The sequence below is a fragment of the Dermacentor albipictus genome, chromosome 2, assembly GCF_038994185.2.
Source record: "Dermacentor albipictus isolate Rhodes 1998 colony chromosome 2, USDA_Dalb.pri_finalv2, whole genome shotgun sequence".
NCBI lineage: Eukaryota > Metazoa > Arthropoda > Arachnida > Ixodida > Ixodidae > Dermacentor > Dermacentor albipictus.
This window is the reverse complement of record NC_091822.1, coordinates 108,144,467-108,160,588: the sequence shown is the minus strand read 5'-3', so window position 1 is coordinate 108,160,588 and position 16,122 is coordinate 108,144,467. Positions and strand designations below refer to the sequence as shown.

Sequence of the window (16,122 nt, the reverse complement as noted above, 5' to 3'; positions counted from 1 at the left end):
TAAAAGAAACATTCCAGAGATACCAGAGCATTCCCTGATTGACCTCTCTTGAACTTCTTGCCGCGGGCCGCAGCGTCCGAGTTGCTGCCGGCCCGTAATGACTGTACGACTGTTACTTGACTCTCACCTCTCTGTATATAATGTAAAATAAATCCTCCAAGTTTGTTTTCATCCCGAAGTCCGTCCTCAACCCCTACAGCCCGTAGCTATCCCTTCATAGCCACAGAAAGTTGTCCGCGAGTGTAGGGGAGTATAATGTCTGTATATCCGCGAGTATAACAATCTACAACGAAGCAAACGAAGGCATATATGCGAAAAGATATAGATTTGGCTGAAAGTATGAGAAAAAGGAATAGCTACCGCTCTCCGGAACGTCCGATGCAATCACTTACGCTTGGCGCTGGCGCCGGCCACAATCGATCGGCTCCTGCTATCACTCGCCGTGAATTTTTGGTATACAACCTGCACTTTCTTGTCATGGTGCACCAGTGGTCACCTCCAGCTAGCTGCTAGGTCCGCAGGTTTTCGCACAGGACAAATGAAAACTGAGTGACAACCACATGTTCCGCTGTTTCAGTTTACAGTAAACATACGCTCGACACTCCACGATGTTATTAAATAGACGCTTTCAAATGTCAAGCAGCGACATCACGTCACAGCAAGGTATCGCCGCGACAGACTTACTGTCCAATTTTACAAACTTAGCGATTTTGACACTCGATTTAGCGACTTCTTGGTATGTTCAGTGACATTTTTTTTTTCTCTCTAGCGACCAGCGACTCGTTTTCAGCGACGTAAATGTACACTTGCGACATTTTAGCAACATTGAAGATAAAGATTTGCTTCAGAAGTAACTATCACAAGTATTGTAAAGCTAAATGATAAAGCTTCATATTGTACTTACAAAATGCTCGATTTTTTTTTGCATTCTCTAGGAAACCCGTTAGAAAGTCTCTTGACGCTGCGGGTGCTGCACTTTCAGCTTCACTAAGTGAGTTAGATTAGTGGTGTAAGAATTGGGGTCAGGCATGTCAAAAATGGTAGCATGCCGTCGTCCGATTCATTCAAGTTAAAGACCTTGTTGAAGAGTGGAACATCTTCTAATCGAGAACCGAGGAGGACTGGGTTTACTTACAGTATCTACAGGAGGAGCGGAGAACGTTACGTCACATCAGTCTAGTATGAGTGAACTGAAGCACCCTGAGGAGCCAAAAAAGTCTGCTTATATTCCCTCTGCCCTCCCTAGATCCCTAGGCCAGGGAAAACTGCCGCCCCACCTGCCGCCCAATCGGAGCGTCAAAAGTCGTCGAAGGACCCGCGTTGGAGGCCGACGGTTCACCAAATCACTCCCGCACCTTTGTTCGCTGAACACGCAGAAAGGAGGGGAGCTTCGTAGGCGGGGATTGCCACGCTTGATTCAAGCTGGCACGTCTTGGTTCCTGGCATGACCCCACAATTAGTTGGAGCGTCTGTCAAACGACCGAGGCGGTTACCAGAGTCCGTGAGGGAAGGCCTTAGAACACCCTTTTCCAAAAGGTTTCTTGCTCCCATTGGTCCGGCAAGGCGACAGTGAACCAACATACAATACTCAGTCCGCCAAACGTGTCTCACCTCGCTGGCGCCGCAGGCCTGTCCGAGTCGGGACGCATTGTTAACTTCACGAAGCGATTCGTCGCAGTGGGATGGGAGAGGCTAGAAGATTACTGTCCCCGCTGGCTGGTCGTAACAACATACGTATTGATTCGTAAACGTTATGGGCATGGTGTACGTTCGCACACACACACATATTGAGGCGAAAACAAAGACAAAAAATGTAGTGAAGCAGAATATATTGTCCTACGTTTCAAACAAGAGAACCTGGCCTGATCTTCCTACAATTTTTCATGGTAACAACCGCTTTTTGATACTGTTTAAGAGCGACGAAATGCTCGAGGATTAGCTCCCAGGAGCTGCTCTGGGCGCGCCCGCTTACATGCGCAAAAACACGCACGCATGAACAACTTAATGAAAACCACATGCCAAGTGAAACGTGGGATCCTTCCTCTGCGTGGAGCAAACAGTCGTTATTTGTGCTTTCGTGGTGTATCCAACATCCTCTGTCAGCCATGACAGGTTGTGGGAGCCACTGACACATGGAAAACATTCGCAACAAGTGTCAACCGGCTCTCCATGGCAGACAGCTTGGCTCATATACTGAGGCATTGTCAATTTTACAGCGAAACCATTAGTACAGCATTCAAGCGCTCGGCAACGTTACACGCGTGCTTTCAATATGTCCAGGACAAACTAGACTTATTACGGAGTTCCTATTCCAGGAAATTGCTGATGTGTATTCGTAGTCTATTGCGCGTGGATAAATTACGGTTTTTTGTCAAGAAAATAAAATTTTTTAGAGAAAGCTTTAGCTCTGGAGCTCTCTGAATGCTTGAAAATGGAAAAATGATTTTTCTCGGCAGACACTGCGCCGAATTTGACAAGGTTTGTTGCATTTAGAATAAAAAGAAAGTAAAATCTAGTAGGTCTATAGGAAGGATATCTTGTTATGCGGCCCGTCACCTTTTACAAGAATTCTTGATAATTGAAAAAATTGAAAAAGAAAACTTGTATATCATGTTTTCAGCTATGTAACTATGTAATAAATGATGATACTACATTTTTGTAAACTCCACCTGTAAGAGACATCTAAAAGCGGATAAAATGTACGTAATATGCACTGTCCTGCAGTTTAGCACTTATTTCCGAGTAGGATGTTCACAATATACTTGTAAGCGTTATAATAATTTCACGTAAGCTGTAAATCCATATGTCAGATTTGTCCGCTCGAGATGCTCTAACAGGTGCAGTATATCGTTTTGCGATATATATTTATTTTGGGGTGTTATGGTTCATCCCGCAGTTTTTCTTGCTTGCTTTCTAACGCACCGACTTCTTTCGTGAATTTTCGTAAAATATACAAGGTCCTGATCAAAATATTGCTTCCTATAGTTGTTAGGACATTACTTTTTTCTATCAAATGCAACAAATTGTTGTTTCATGAAAGCGTTTCTATGTTTTTTGTGGATGTGAATATGGATATTGGGGTTGGCTCCGAGATAAAGGAAGCTATACTTATTTGAATAACATTTCTTGCATTTGAGATAGAAAAAGAGAATACGGCCATTTTCCGTTTTGTTTTCCAGTTCTCTGAAACAAAAACACTGCTTCATACCAAGTTTATATTTAGGGAAAATGGAGGGGGGATGTTAAGTGTATAATGTGTGGTGAAAATTTAACGTTGTTGGAATAATTATAGGCTTGGAAAATAATGAGGGAATACTCGTTCTCTCCCTATGTTCATACGATAGACGAGGTGCGCACAGTGTCCTTTGTGAACTAAGTAACACCTTGTTTATATATCGTGAAAATAGGCGAAAGGTACGACTGATGTGTAAGCAGAGCTCAAAGAGTTTGGAATAATTGAAGCGTTTGCAGGGAATTACTTGCCCAAGCGCTCCCGGGTGTTGTAAATGTTTTACGAATCGCGTGAAATTTAGTCCGCGGCCCTTAGTTAGAGCTATAACAGCCACTGAAACCAAATTTGTTGAGTGGTGGGAAAACATTATCGCTGATGCGCGCACATGTGAAGCTAAACGCCTGTTGGTGAATGTCCAATGAACTTTCATTTGTTAGTACGCCTCATGATCGTCTTGGTCTCTAGCAGAAAGGTGTTCATTCTTTTTACAGTGAAGCTGCATATGCCTAGGCAAAACACTCATTCATTCATTTATTCATTCATTCATAAACCTTTATTAGAGTCCTGAAGCCCGGTCTTTTCAGACCGAGGCGGGCCACGTCCACGTCGGCACCGCCAGGCCGAGCCTTATGGCGCCATCGTGGACCCTGTGGACAGCCCGTATTTGATCTTGATATGAAGAGCTTGATATCATCTTGTGCCAGTAAAGCCATTTTTCTTCGGGGTCGGCGAGAGTCACGGGACAGCCCGCCAGCATGTGTCTGATGTCAATGATGCCATCGCACAGGTTACATTCTTTCCTAATTTCTCTTTCGGAGTGAATTTTATTTATGGAATACGGAGTGGGGGTGCGTCCCGGATTGCAGTAAACGTAGCATGACTGCCTGAGCCCTGTTCAATATTACGTGTGGTAGTGGGAATTACCTACGCCCGAAGTAGTAGTATTTATTGATCTCGTTGTAAGTTAGTAAATGATATTTATGCTCCCCGGAATGGTAGTGGGCGTCGGTTCGGTTCTGACCGGCACGGCAAGCAAGTCCTCGTGCCAGGTCGTTCGTCACCTCGTTGAGGTTGGGCCGAGTCTCGTCTACTTGCCCCATATGTGCAGGAAACCATCGGATTTCAGTTTTGATAGTTTCGACCTTGTCGATAAATTTAGCCGCAGCCCCAGTGACATAGCATTTGTCAAAGCTCTTAATTGCTGCTTTGGAATCGCCATAGATGAAAAAAACATTTACGGTTCCTGATGGCTAGAGCAATCGCGGCTTGCTCCGCCTCCGTGGAATCCTTAGTGAAGATGGTCACGGCGTCCCGTACCTCGCCCCGGCTGTCGACCACCACGGCCTCCTAGGTCTCTTTGCCTTTGACCCAGGCAGCGTCTACAAGGGCCGCCTGTTGTCCTAGCTGTTCAATTTCTTTCAACGGAGCTTTCGCTCTCGCTTTTCTCCTGCTAACATTGTGTTCCGGGTGCATATTTCTCGGGAGGGGGGTGTTCTGATCGCGTCTCTAAAGTCCGCGCGCAATTCTACCTCGGATTCATTCGGTTTCATCGATCTATTGGGGTCTATCCCTATCGCTTTGAGTATAAGCCCGCCCGCTCGCGTTTTCGTCAGTCTTTCCTGCTGCGCCATCTGTTGCGCTTCCGCCATCTCTTCTATCGTATTGTGCACGCCTAGGTTCACGAGCTTCACGTTCGAGGTGCTGGTGGGTATACATGGTGGTGGGTGGGTATGCCTTGATTAACTTTCTGATCATAGTGTTGAGCTTGTTCAGCTCGGCCTGCGATCATTTAAATAGACCTGCCACGTAGGTGAAGTGACAGAGAGCGAAGGCGTGCATAGCCTTGGAGCGCTGTCCTCACCCAGGCATCTGTGTTTGTTGCTGATTCTCCTTAGTACCCTGATGACTTGGTCCGTCTTGTTTGAAATGTGTTGAATGGCATTGAGGTTGGTACCTCCCGCTTCTATGTGGAAGCCTAAAACTCATCTTTTCCACCTGCTTGATCGCGGATCCGTCGTGACAGCGTAAGGCAATCTTGGTTTCCTCCCCGGGGACGTAGCCCATGGGTCTTCGACCCCTGCGCCGATGTTTCAGGACCAAAAGCTCCGACTTTGCTACCGAACAGTTGAGTCCCATCTCGCCTAGCGTGCTTTCCACGGCGTGTATGCTCTCCTGCAGTCTGGTCTCCTTTTGGCCTACGTTACCGTTGGCAATCCATATGGTTATGTCACCGGCGTATATTACAAAGTGTATACCTTCTATACTCTCCAGTTCGCTCGCGACTGTGGTCATTGCTAGATTAAGTAACATGGGCGAAAGTACGGCCCCTTGCGGGGGTGCCCCTATTTCCCAGGTTCAACACCTTTGATTTTAGTTCTCCTAGCGTGAGGATCGCTTGCCTACCACCCAGAAACGCCTTGACTACGCTGAATAGCCTCTCGCCCAACCCCAGCTCGGACAGGACCTTGAGGATGGCCATGCGCTATATGCGATCAAAAGCTTTTTCGACGTCTAGTCCCAGAATCGCTCTCGCGTGCACCGGGCTAACGTGTATGAGCTGGTGTTTGATCAGAAGCATGACGTTCTGAGTCGATAGTCCGGGGCGGAAACCGATCACGTTATGCGGGAGTATATCATTTTGCTCGACGTATCTAGATAGTCTGTTGAGAACAACGTGTTCCATAGGTTTACCTATGCACGATGTAAGCGAGGTTGGACGTATGTTATCCAGATGGAGTGGTTTACCCGGTTTTGGTATGAGGATGGTGTTGGCCATCTTCCATTCCTCCGGATAGTCTCCCTTTCTCCACAACTCGGTGAAATGATCCGTCAAGAAAGTGATCGACTCATCGTCTAGATTCATTAGGAGTTTATTGGTAATACCGTCGGGTCCGGCTGCCGATCTACTATAGAGACCATGGAGGGCGGCCCGTACCTCACCCTCGGTGAAATCACCGTCCATTTCCTCGCAAGGTCCTCCCATGTACTCCACGCGTTCGTCGCTATCGCCCGGTTGTTTGAGCGGGAGATATTTGTCCGCGAGCTGTCTCATGACTACCTCCTGAGTCGTGTACTGGCTGACTTGATGTACTAAAGCATAACTGCGAGTTAGAAAGCATAACTGTTGATGTACTAGTTTTGTAATTGCCGTTATCTTGTTTGACTTAGTGTCGCTCTCGTTCAATAGACACTCATGGTCAGATCACAAAAACCCTAGTGTAGGTGTATGAGCCATTGTTTAGGGGTGTGTGACCCATTGCATTCGTCTTGCATGATGGACGGAGAAATTTTTTGTTGGGTAGACATAGAAATGCTTACGCATTTAGAACATGTACATTTATCAACGTATTATTGCAGGGAAGGGACACAGAGGGGGACGGGGTTAAGACGAGATCATGATATCATAATTATCTCGCAGCAAAGTGTGGTTGGCCATTGGCTAGACCGATAGTGGCGTCGTTCCCCTCGTGCAGCAGTCTTTCTCCGACTTCCCAATAGGTTCACAAATGTGTCCCTGTATTTATTTAATTAAATGTGCAGCCCCAGTATGTCACTTGGTAACTACAGTGCATAACCAAGTCATACATACTATGATTAACGCATTACAAAACACAAATGCGTAACATAATTCATAAACACTTTCATGAACCCGCTGGATTAACACAATGAACCACTCATTGCACTTTACATGATGGTGATCTTGCAAAGCGCGATGTGTGGCATTTCAAATAAACAATGTGATAAACCCTAGCCAAACGTATGCTTAACCTCATTAAGAAACACAGACATAACCAATAACACAGAAAGACTTGAATAAACAATCGGAATTAACCCAGTGATAAACACTGGGACCGCACTTTTCAGCTTCGCTGATTTACAATCTGTACAGGGTGCATGGGCAGTAATTTTTTCTGTTATTGTTTCTTAAGTATTGTATAATGTTGTGCCAGTAAAACACGTTGGGCTAGATGGTGCATTGTATTGGTACTGCTTTTTTGCTGTTTTGCTTTCTTAATGTTGTGCCTTTCTTCCTTTTGTAACTACTTCTTTATTCCCCCTCGCATAATACTCCAACCTTGCAGCCTGCGAGATATATAAATAAATAAGTATATAAGCACATGTCATTCACTCATCTGCATACACCTCGCACCATTCCTAGCTCAACAACCGTCACTGTGTTGATGTCTCGCAGTGTGCATCTACATTAACCGCCGTTTACATTTCGGTATAGATGTGAATAGTGTAGTGCATAAAGATTACATGCCATTAAAGTTGTGACCTATGTGTTGCATAAGCAAACCTTGCATAAGATGGCATGTTGGATTGTCGAAAATAAGACAAATTGTATATATCGCAGTTACTGTAACAGCAGTTAATTGACCACTTGACAAAAACCTCACTTCGCATAGATTCCAACACGCACACTGAATTTGTAGTTTTTTCTTGCTTAATAATGTGGCCGTTACTGCATGGCCACATTGTACATTTGAAAACAAAGTTCAATAAATTTATTTGTAGCAATATAAACATTTGCGTAGACCACTGCGATTGCAACACCAGAACTTGATACAAGCATGCACACTATAGGATGCAAACAAATGCTCAGGACAAACTCCAGAATGTTTGCATCCTGATACTTATAAAAGTGGACGGTTTCATTCCATGGCTGTAAATGAGAGGGAGAAAGAAAACCTAATTGTGTTCGTGGAACAAAAACCCATTGATCAGCTTAGAGATATAGTCATTGCTTAACACTTTCGCAATGAATAATTATGGCTTGCTATCGACATTGGAGCAGCCTTTCGACAGCAAGACAAGGAATCAGTTTTTACAGCTCTGAACATTAAATTGCAATTAATTAAACTAAATGCAAGCAGGCATAAAATTCTGCCAATCTGTTTAGGAATACCAAATTGGAATAAACATCGAGACTTTCATTTGTACTTTCTCTGGCTGAGCAATCTAGTTTGAAATGACTCCCATAAGCATGGCGTAACAATGTCGATCTGATACAGGTTAAATGCATCAGTAGCTTAAGAAATATAGATGATTGTTATAAATTACAGTGAAGAAACTGTAATATCTAATAACATTAATAATATAATAATATTTATTTCCACAAAATAGGCTAGACGTGAGCGGCGTGCGAGGTTGAGCAGAAAGCTCAAAAACCCTATGGCAAGCGCGCCTGCCGTGGGCCTGCGATCCTGCATTATGCATAGCGCGTATTGATATGGTCCTCTTGTTAGAAGTTCCGAGTATACTACCAGGACAGGACAACAAAGTGGTTGAGAAGCGTGTCTTTTAGAATACTATGTGACAACGTTCAGGTTTCTACAAAAGTGACGGTAAATGTTCAAAACATTTGAATATATATATATATATATATATATATATATATATATATATATATATATATATATATATATATATATATATATATATATATATATATTCATAGCACACGCATGGCGATGGAGGGCTAGCGCTAAGGTTAAATTTCACAACACAATTTTCATTCCACGTCAAGTAATTACACAGATCATTTGCGGCCTCGTTCAGGGGCACACGCGGGTTTTCGGGTTGGTGCTTGTTGTTGCGCTTGGCGCAAGAATGTGGCTAGGACCAGGCCCAGCATATGCGCAATCACGAGCAATATACACACATCATTTCTCCAGAAGCTGACGCCGAGCACGGGTAGCGCGAGGATCTTGTTGGGCTGTCACGACGACTTCGTGGCAGCCGAATTCCGAATACTGCATATGCGGTAAGGGTAGCTATATCAACTTGTCGATAGGTCATCTTGTAAATTGTTGTAGCGCAGGCAGAACAAAAGGGTCATAAAGGGCGACAACACACAGCGCTGAACCACCTGCTAACAGCTGTTTACGTGCGCCATCCGTCATGTCGCACTGAACTTCAGAAACCGCCGCTGCACACTCCAAAACAAATCTTCACTTCAACACGTTTTAGAATCATAAAACACGCATATTACTTGCTCCTTATAAAGAAAAGTTCACAATATTATGATGTAAACGTCTTATTCATTACAATAAAAGAATTATGCAGCGTGTGCCACGAAACCTGGCAGTAAGCAACCCTGGGCGTTGCACCAGTCGCATTGTTGAAATCGCAATCATGTGAAATGGGCCCTCTAAAAACCGCATTGCGAAGCGTGTGACTACACCTATTTTCGTCGTTCCACTCGCAGCATGTGAAACAGCCTTCACGCTTCTTTCTGGACCTCTCCCGGCCTAGGTCACGACGAGTAGGTCACATGACCATCCGGTACACGCGAAAGTGTGTGGTGGGAAAAGAACGCCGCACACGCGTTGGCACGCGCTGACAGCCTTTCGTTGTATACCATAGATATTGTCGCTTTTATTGTTTTATTGCGTGTTCTGTGCGCGTCCGTCGGGCCTCTTCATCGTGTCGGCGAGTTTTTGCGTGGTCGGATGCGCGAATCACACGATGAAAGGCCGTGGGTTCGGCTTTTTTTTTTTTTGTCTCCCAAGACGTGAGAAGCGCCCGACACACCTACGTGGGCGGTGGCAATGCGGCGCGCAACAAATGGCAGCCGCTCATTTTAGAAAACTCCGACTAAGTGGCTGCTGCTTTGGTAGTGTCCTGCTGCTTTCACGCTGGATGATGCTAATATAGAGCGCGAACACAGGAGGCAACCACCGGAACAAATGCGGCCATGTTCGCGTTTACGTACGTGGCGGTCGCCACGTTCACACTAACCTGTATTAGGTTAGTGTGAACTACGTGAACAGTCGTTTGCTGCCGTAGCGAACAAGCATCTAAATCTTGTGGGGATTTGGGAGACCCCACAATCTTCTGTTGCATCGATTGATGCGCCTGCCACACGGCCATCGCTGCCGAGCCAGATCTGGATTGAATGCTGCTAGAGGGACATTTCCGATCGCAACTTTGCTCGATCCGAATCCATTCAATCATGATCGAGCTTCTCGATCGCGATTGCAGATATGTCAATCGTCGGCACGCGCAATGCCCAGTAAACTCGACCAAATGTCCGCACATGTCCTTCCATGACAAAGCCGTGCGACTGAAGCGAGCGGCACGATTTCATTGCTCCCGTGTGTGGTCCAGATGTGTTCATAGGGTAAACGTACATGTAGCCGAATCGCCCGTCCGGTCAGCACTTCGGATCGCTTTTGCTGTCATCTCTAAGGAAAAAACCAGTGTGCTGCTCCCCACAGGCGAGCAGCTTTCCGACGTAGTGCTGACGGACAACTTCTGGCAATGAACTCCCGTACTCAAATTAATTGCGGCAGATGTCATGGGCAGCAATGACGCGAAGGAAACGCTTTGCCCACCAGCTCCTTGCACACGCCTCGCACTTCGCTTTGCGCGCGGCCCATGACATCACGCTACCTACCAAAGGGCGATTCATTTGTGAGGAGATGATAGGAAGCTGAAAGGCTGTTCCAGCGTCACGTCTGCCCCCAGTTTGACATAAGATAAGGCTAGAAGGGGGAATTAAGTGTCGCTTGGCTGGCGTCGGCCAATGAAACGGGATAAAGCCTCTACTGCACAGAAAGAATAACCCGCTTACTCCAGTCATGGCCTCAAAATATTCTATTTGCTTCTGTCTCGGTTACTACTGAAGGCTTTTGATAACTTCTTGCGCTATAACGCTCCCTGGACGGTACTTTGTAATTTCCACTCTACAGCCAAAATTTCTGGCTGGACCTGGTGAAGGGCCCTTTAATTTAAACACTCTGGAATATCCCGTCCCAGAATGCCCGCATCGTCACACTTGCTTTATTATTGGCATGGTAAAAAAGGAGATGGCGCACGAATGCGGCTTGCGCTGCTCCTTGTCTCATGAAGAGCCCAATTAAGGGCGGTTCGGGCCAGTAGTTATTCCATGACGTTGTCATGAATTAGCGCAACTCAGGATGAGTGAAAGAAACAAGTTTCTTTCTTATGAGTCTTGTTTGTTGTTGTTGTTTTTCACTCATCTGAGTTGCGCTAGTAAAAAAAAACCTCGAAGAGTTATGTTTTGTACATATGGTGCTATACATTCTGTACTGAAGGCACTGGGCAGCGGGCTCCATGGTGTAAAATCAGGTTTTGAAGGATAAAACTGGCGATGTCTACTGCAGTGGCACATGCTAGCCAGGGCCGAATTTCAGCGTACCGCGTGAGGTTGTCAATAGCAACAATAATCCAGCGGTTGCCGCTTGGAATGTTGGGAAGCGGACCGTACAGGTCAATGCCGACGTGTTCGAGCGCTCGCGCGGGACATGGTTGCAAGGGGCCCGCGGCATGTTGAGGCGGCGTCTTGCGTTGTTGGCATATATGGCATTACCGGACATACTAGCGAACGAAACAGTGTACATACCGCGCCAATTCTTATAATCTTGTACATGTACATGGTATACTGCGCATACTTTAAATTGATAGCGCACCTATGTACTGTGTACGTTCATGACTTGTATTCCTCTATTATTACTATTATACACACTTCGGGTCTGTGTGCGGTGAAGGGTACAGTGACGGAGTAAGTGAGCTTTGCAATTACCCTTCCCTGGATTAAAGAGTATCGGTCTCAGAGGAATTTGTCTTTAAGAGCATCGAACACTTAGAACCGTCTTTTTCGTGTGGTCCAGATGACATTCCAACTGCTTCGATTAAGACGTATGGGCCCTTGCTTGTTACAGTGCTTACTTGTATTTTTAATTCTGCTTTCAAGGCGAACACATTCCCAAATGCTTAGAAAACAGCGAGGGTCGTTGCCGTCTTTAAGTCATGGGTAATAGGCCTTTACAGGCCTATTTCTCTTCTATGCGCAGCATCTAAATTGTTCGAGTCAACTCTGCACTCAGTATTTTTATCCTTTGTTGAAAATACTATCATTCCTCCGCAGCATGGATTCATATCGGGAGACTCCACAACTACTAACCTGGTTGGCGTCATGATGCATGCCTCTAAAGCAGTGTATAAGAAAGGACAGCTGGATGTCACTTATTTTGACCTCAGTAAGGCGTTTGATGTCATATGCCACAGAATACTCCTTCAAAAGTTGACACAACTTGACCTGCACCACTCTGTCACAGCGCTGATAAGTAGCTACCTACGCGACCGGTACTACTACGTTAGCGTAAATGGTCAGTCGTCAGAACTTTATGCCGCTACAAGTGGAGTTCCTCAAGAGCCTGTCCTGGGCCCCCTTCTTTTTTAGCTGTTTATTAATGAAATTTCGGCAGTCATTCGCAACTCTTCAATTTTATTATATGCTGATGACACGAAACTTTCAAAGCGGTAAAAAAGTTAATGATTGTGCCGCTCTTCAGAAGGACATTGCAAATTTTGCATCATGGTGCACTGAAAACAAGCTGGTCATAAATGCATCAAAAACGAATGTTGTAAGCTTCACGCGGAAGACTAACAGGAATAACTTCCCTACAGCGTTAAAGACGTTCTCCTGCAAAGAGCTCTGGAATTGAAGGACCTTGACGTGTACTTCGATAGCTCTATGAGTTTCTCACCCCACGCTCAACAGACAAGGCAGCGTGCACTTCGAACGCTCGGCACAGTATGTCGGGTGACGAGAGACTTCAAACAGCCTGGACCACTTGTAACTTTAGATAAGAGCGTATGCCTTCCAGTTCTTGAGTATGCCTTCGTGGCTTGGGGCTGCACTTGCTGGTCAAATTGTGAACTTCCCGAAAAGGTGCAAAAAAAAGTTCACATCTACATTTAAAAATCGGTTCTGTCAAAAGCCTTCCATCTGCGCAGAGCTAATACAGACACTCACATTACCTACTCTCACCTGTAGACACAACAAATCGGATGTTTTCTTTGTCCACAAATTAATGCATGAAAAAATCTGCTACTGGCACTTGCTTTCTGATGTGCGCTTTTACATTTCACAGGAAGGCACTAGGAAACAGCGCGCCTTTCAGCCTTCCCATTTTTGTGACCCTCTATCCAGAGTGCAGGCGACATATAACGCCCATTCAGAGGGTCTGGATATCTTCATGCCTGTTTTAATATTTGCCTGAAAGGAACTGCAGGGGAATTTTATTAACTGAACAATAACTCTCATATCTGTTGTGTTTTCCGCCATTCTATAATCCTTTTCTATGTTTCTCCACTTTTGCTCTGTGTTCTCTTCATGCACACATTTTATGCTTTGTTAAAATCTGTATTATTAACTTTTTTGTGTGTGCGCGCGTGTGTATGTGCGTATGTGTGTGTGAGTTTGCACTGTTCTCCCTGTGCATTGTTTTGCCGAGTGCGCCAGTACCAAGGTCCACCAGGTTGTTCCAGGGCACTTTAATAAACACATTTGACTGATTTATTTCATTATTATTATTATTATTATTATTATTATTATTATTATTATTATTATTATTATTATTATTATTATTGCTGCTGTTGCTGTTGTTGTTGTTGTTGTTGTTGTTGTTGCTGTTGTTGTTGTTGTTGTTTGATATTATTAGTTGTATCGTGTTTCGTACTCCGCAAGATTATGAGAAAATATAGACCTTTCGATGTTTCTGCCTGTCGTCACCAACACTCAACCATCCACAGGATAGCCTTATCTATATATAAACGCTTATTTTCATGATCTTGACATATTTCGTAACTCGCTGTCAGTGTTCTTTTCCGAACTTTGCGTTGTTGTTTCATAGTTTGGCATATTTTTAAATTGTCTTTCTCCTCCCTTTTGTATTCTCCTTTGTGCTTGTTGCATGTGCACTATTATTTTCATTTTGTCCTTTTCCTTCGTTTTCCTTTTTTCCTTATATTCCCCTGCCGTCTTTCTTTATGTATGCGTGCGCCGGCATTTATACCTCACGGTTGTTCCAGGGCACATTAAACAAATGATTGATTATTATTGATGTTATATATATATCAGAATGATTATATATAAGAATGAATTTCTATGCTCTGTCAGATATTACCTTGCATATACTGAATGGTTCGTTTTTTTTTTTTTTGAGAGTGACGAAATTGCGCAATGCCTAAAAACTGTAGCTGTCTTACCACTACACAAATCAGAGAAGAAAAGCAACATTGAAAACTATCGGCCAGTTTCTATGCTGCGAGTTATTGCTCAGGTCTTAGAAAAACTTCTTTTCTACATTATGTCTTCTTTTCTTAACAAATTTTCTATCCTGACTGATCGACAGTTTGGCTTTGTTTCTGGGCGTGGTGCTGTGGCACGTCTTGGGGAATTTTCAGATGAACTGTTCTCGGCATTCGATCTGAATCTTTTCACGTGTGTTATGTTCTTAGATGTAGCGAAAGCGTTTGATACCCCGAATCACCAGATCTTGTTAAGTAAATCTATTTTTGGTGATTTCGTAGGCCTTTTTACAACATTCTCGAAAATTACTTGGGCAACAGATTTCAACTGGTCGCTGCCGATGATAAGGGTGTTTTTAGTCCTAAGCTGTCGCTGAAAGCTGAAGTTCCTCAGTGGACCATGTTGTCGCCATTGTTGTTTAACATCTTCGTTAATGACTTTACTTTGGCAATTTCTGAATATTTGGTACTCTAGTGTGCTGACGACACTGTGTCACTCGCAAAACATCTTTCTTACAGAACAACCACTGAAATGTTGCAAAATGACGTGCACAATGGTTCACTAGCAATGGTATTTTTGTCAATGCCCAAAAAATAGAACTCATTTGTTTTCATTCTCCACTCAAGACTGCTGCAATTAACATGCCTCTCTACTTACATGAGTCGAACTGTGTTTCTTGTAAGTGCGCGCCTATTCCATACGTGGATTGTGTGGAATATCTTGGAATATCTTTAGATAGTAACTTATCTTCGCAACATCACTTATCACTAATTTGTTCTAAACTGACGTCAGTCTCTTGACTGTTGCCTAATATCAGAAGTTTTGCACCGTTGTCTGTAAAAAATGTATATACTTGCACTGGGTTACAGTGTTTTTAGATACGGCATTACAGACTTCGGCTTCTGTTCGAATCGTTGGAGACGCAGGGTTGACAAGATTATAAAAAAAATAGTCTTAAAAATGTTGCCTACAATTCCCCAATACTAGCAGCTGCAAATATCTTCAGTGAACTTGGTCTACCGAATACAGTTGTTGTTGCTTCAGCTGCTGCTGTTGTTGTTTCAAGTTATACGCGGAAAGCACAACGAGCGCAATATCCGTGCACTCTTTGTGATGCTCCATTGCCTAGGGTCCATGAAGTAGAAGATCCTGGTGTGTACTTCGACAAAAAGCTTTGCGTTTTTGCATACGCACTAGAAACAACGCGTTCTTCGCGCTCTGTTGTTTGTAGTATATCGCATGAATTTCACTACCATGCTTTCTTAATGAGATTGTAGTCTAGTCTAATAAATATTGACTCAGTTGTTCTGTCACCAAAAGAATTGTCATAATCATTAGATAAAATTGCTAAAGGTTTAGAGCAACACTTTACAGTAAACTTCGTGCCCCGTTTTGACGAGAGCTCCGCGATCAGTGTCAGTCTGTCTTTTCACGAGCACCATGATTCGCCTTTGTTGCGTTGTGGGCTGCAATCGTAGTGACTGGCAATATGTCAATGTGTGACATCGGGTCCCTCTGCAAGTAAGCAGACGAGTGGAGTGGCTCCAGCACATCGGACTGTTGCTATCCGATCGGCGCCAGGATTTGCGCATTTGCGGCCGTCACTTTACACCAGAGGGCTACTACTGCAATAGCGTTTCGCGAGTCCGGTGTTCCGGTAAACGCAAGCGAAAGAGGGCAGGGTCTGGCCATTTGACAGTGCCGTCTCACGGGATGAGCAGAAGAGCAAACGGGAATGGTCTGCACGGTGCAGCCATGGGGCTCTTGCATTGCGCAGGGGGCGCTGCAAAAAAGGTGCTAAAAAGCGCCCTCTGTCCTAAAATGG

General features: G+C 44.4%; 1 protein-coding gene across 1 annotated transcript in view; it reads left to right on the top strand.

The window, feature by feature from the left end:
* Positions 1-16,122, top strand: part of LOC135914886 (aromatic-L-amino-acid decarboxylase-like) — a 168,429-nt gene that overhangs the window by 58,084 nt on the left and 94,223 nt on the right. The window lies entirely within an intron of this gene.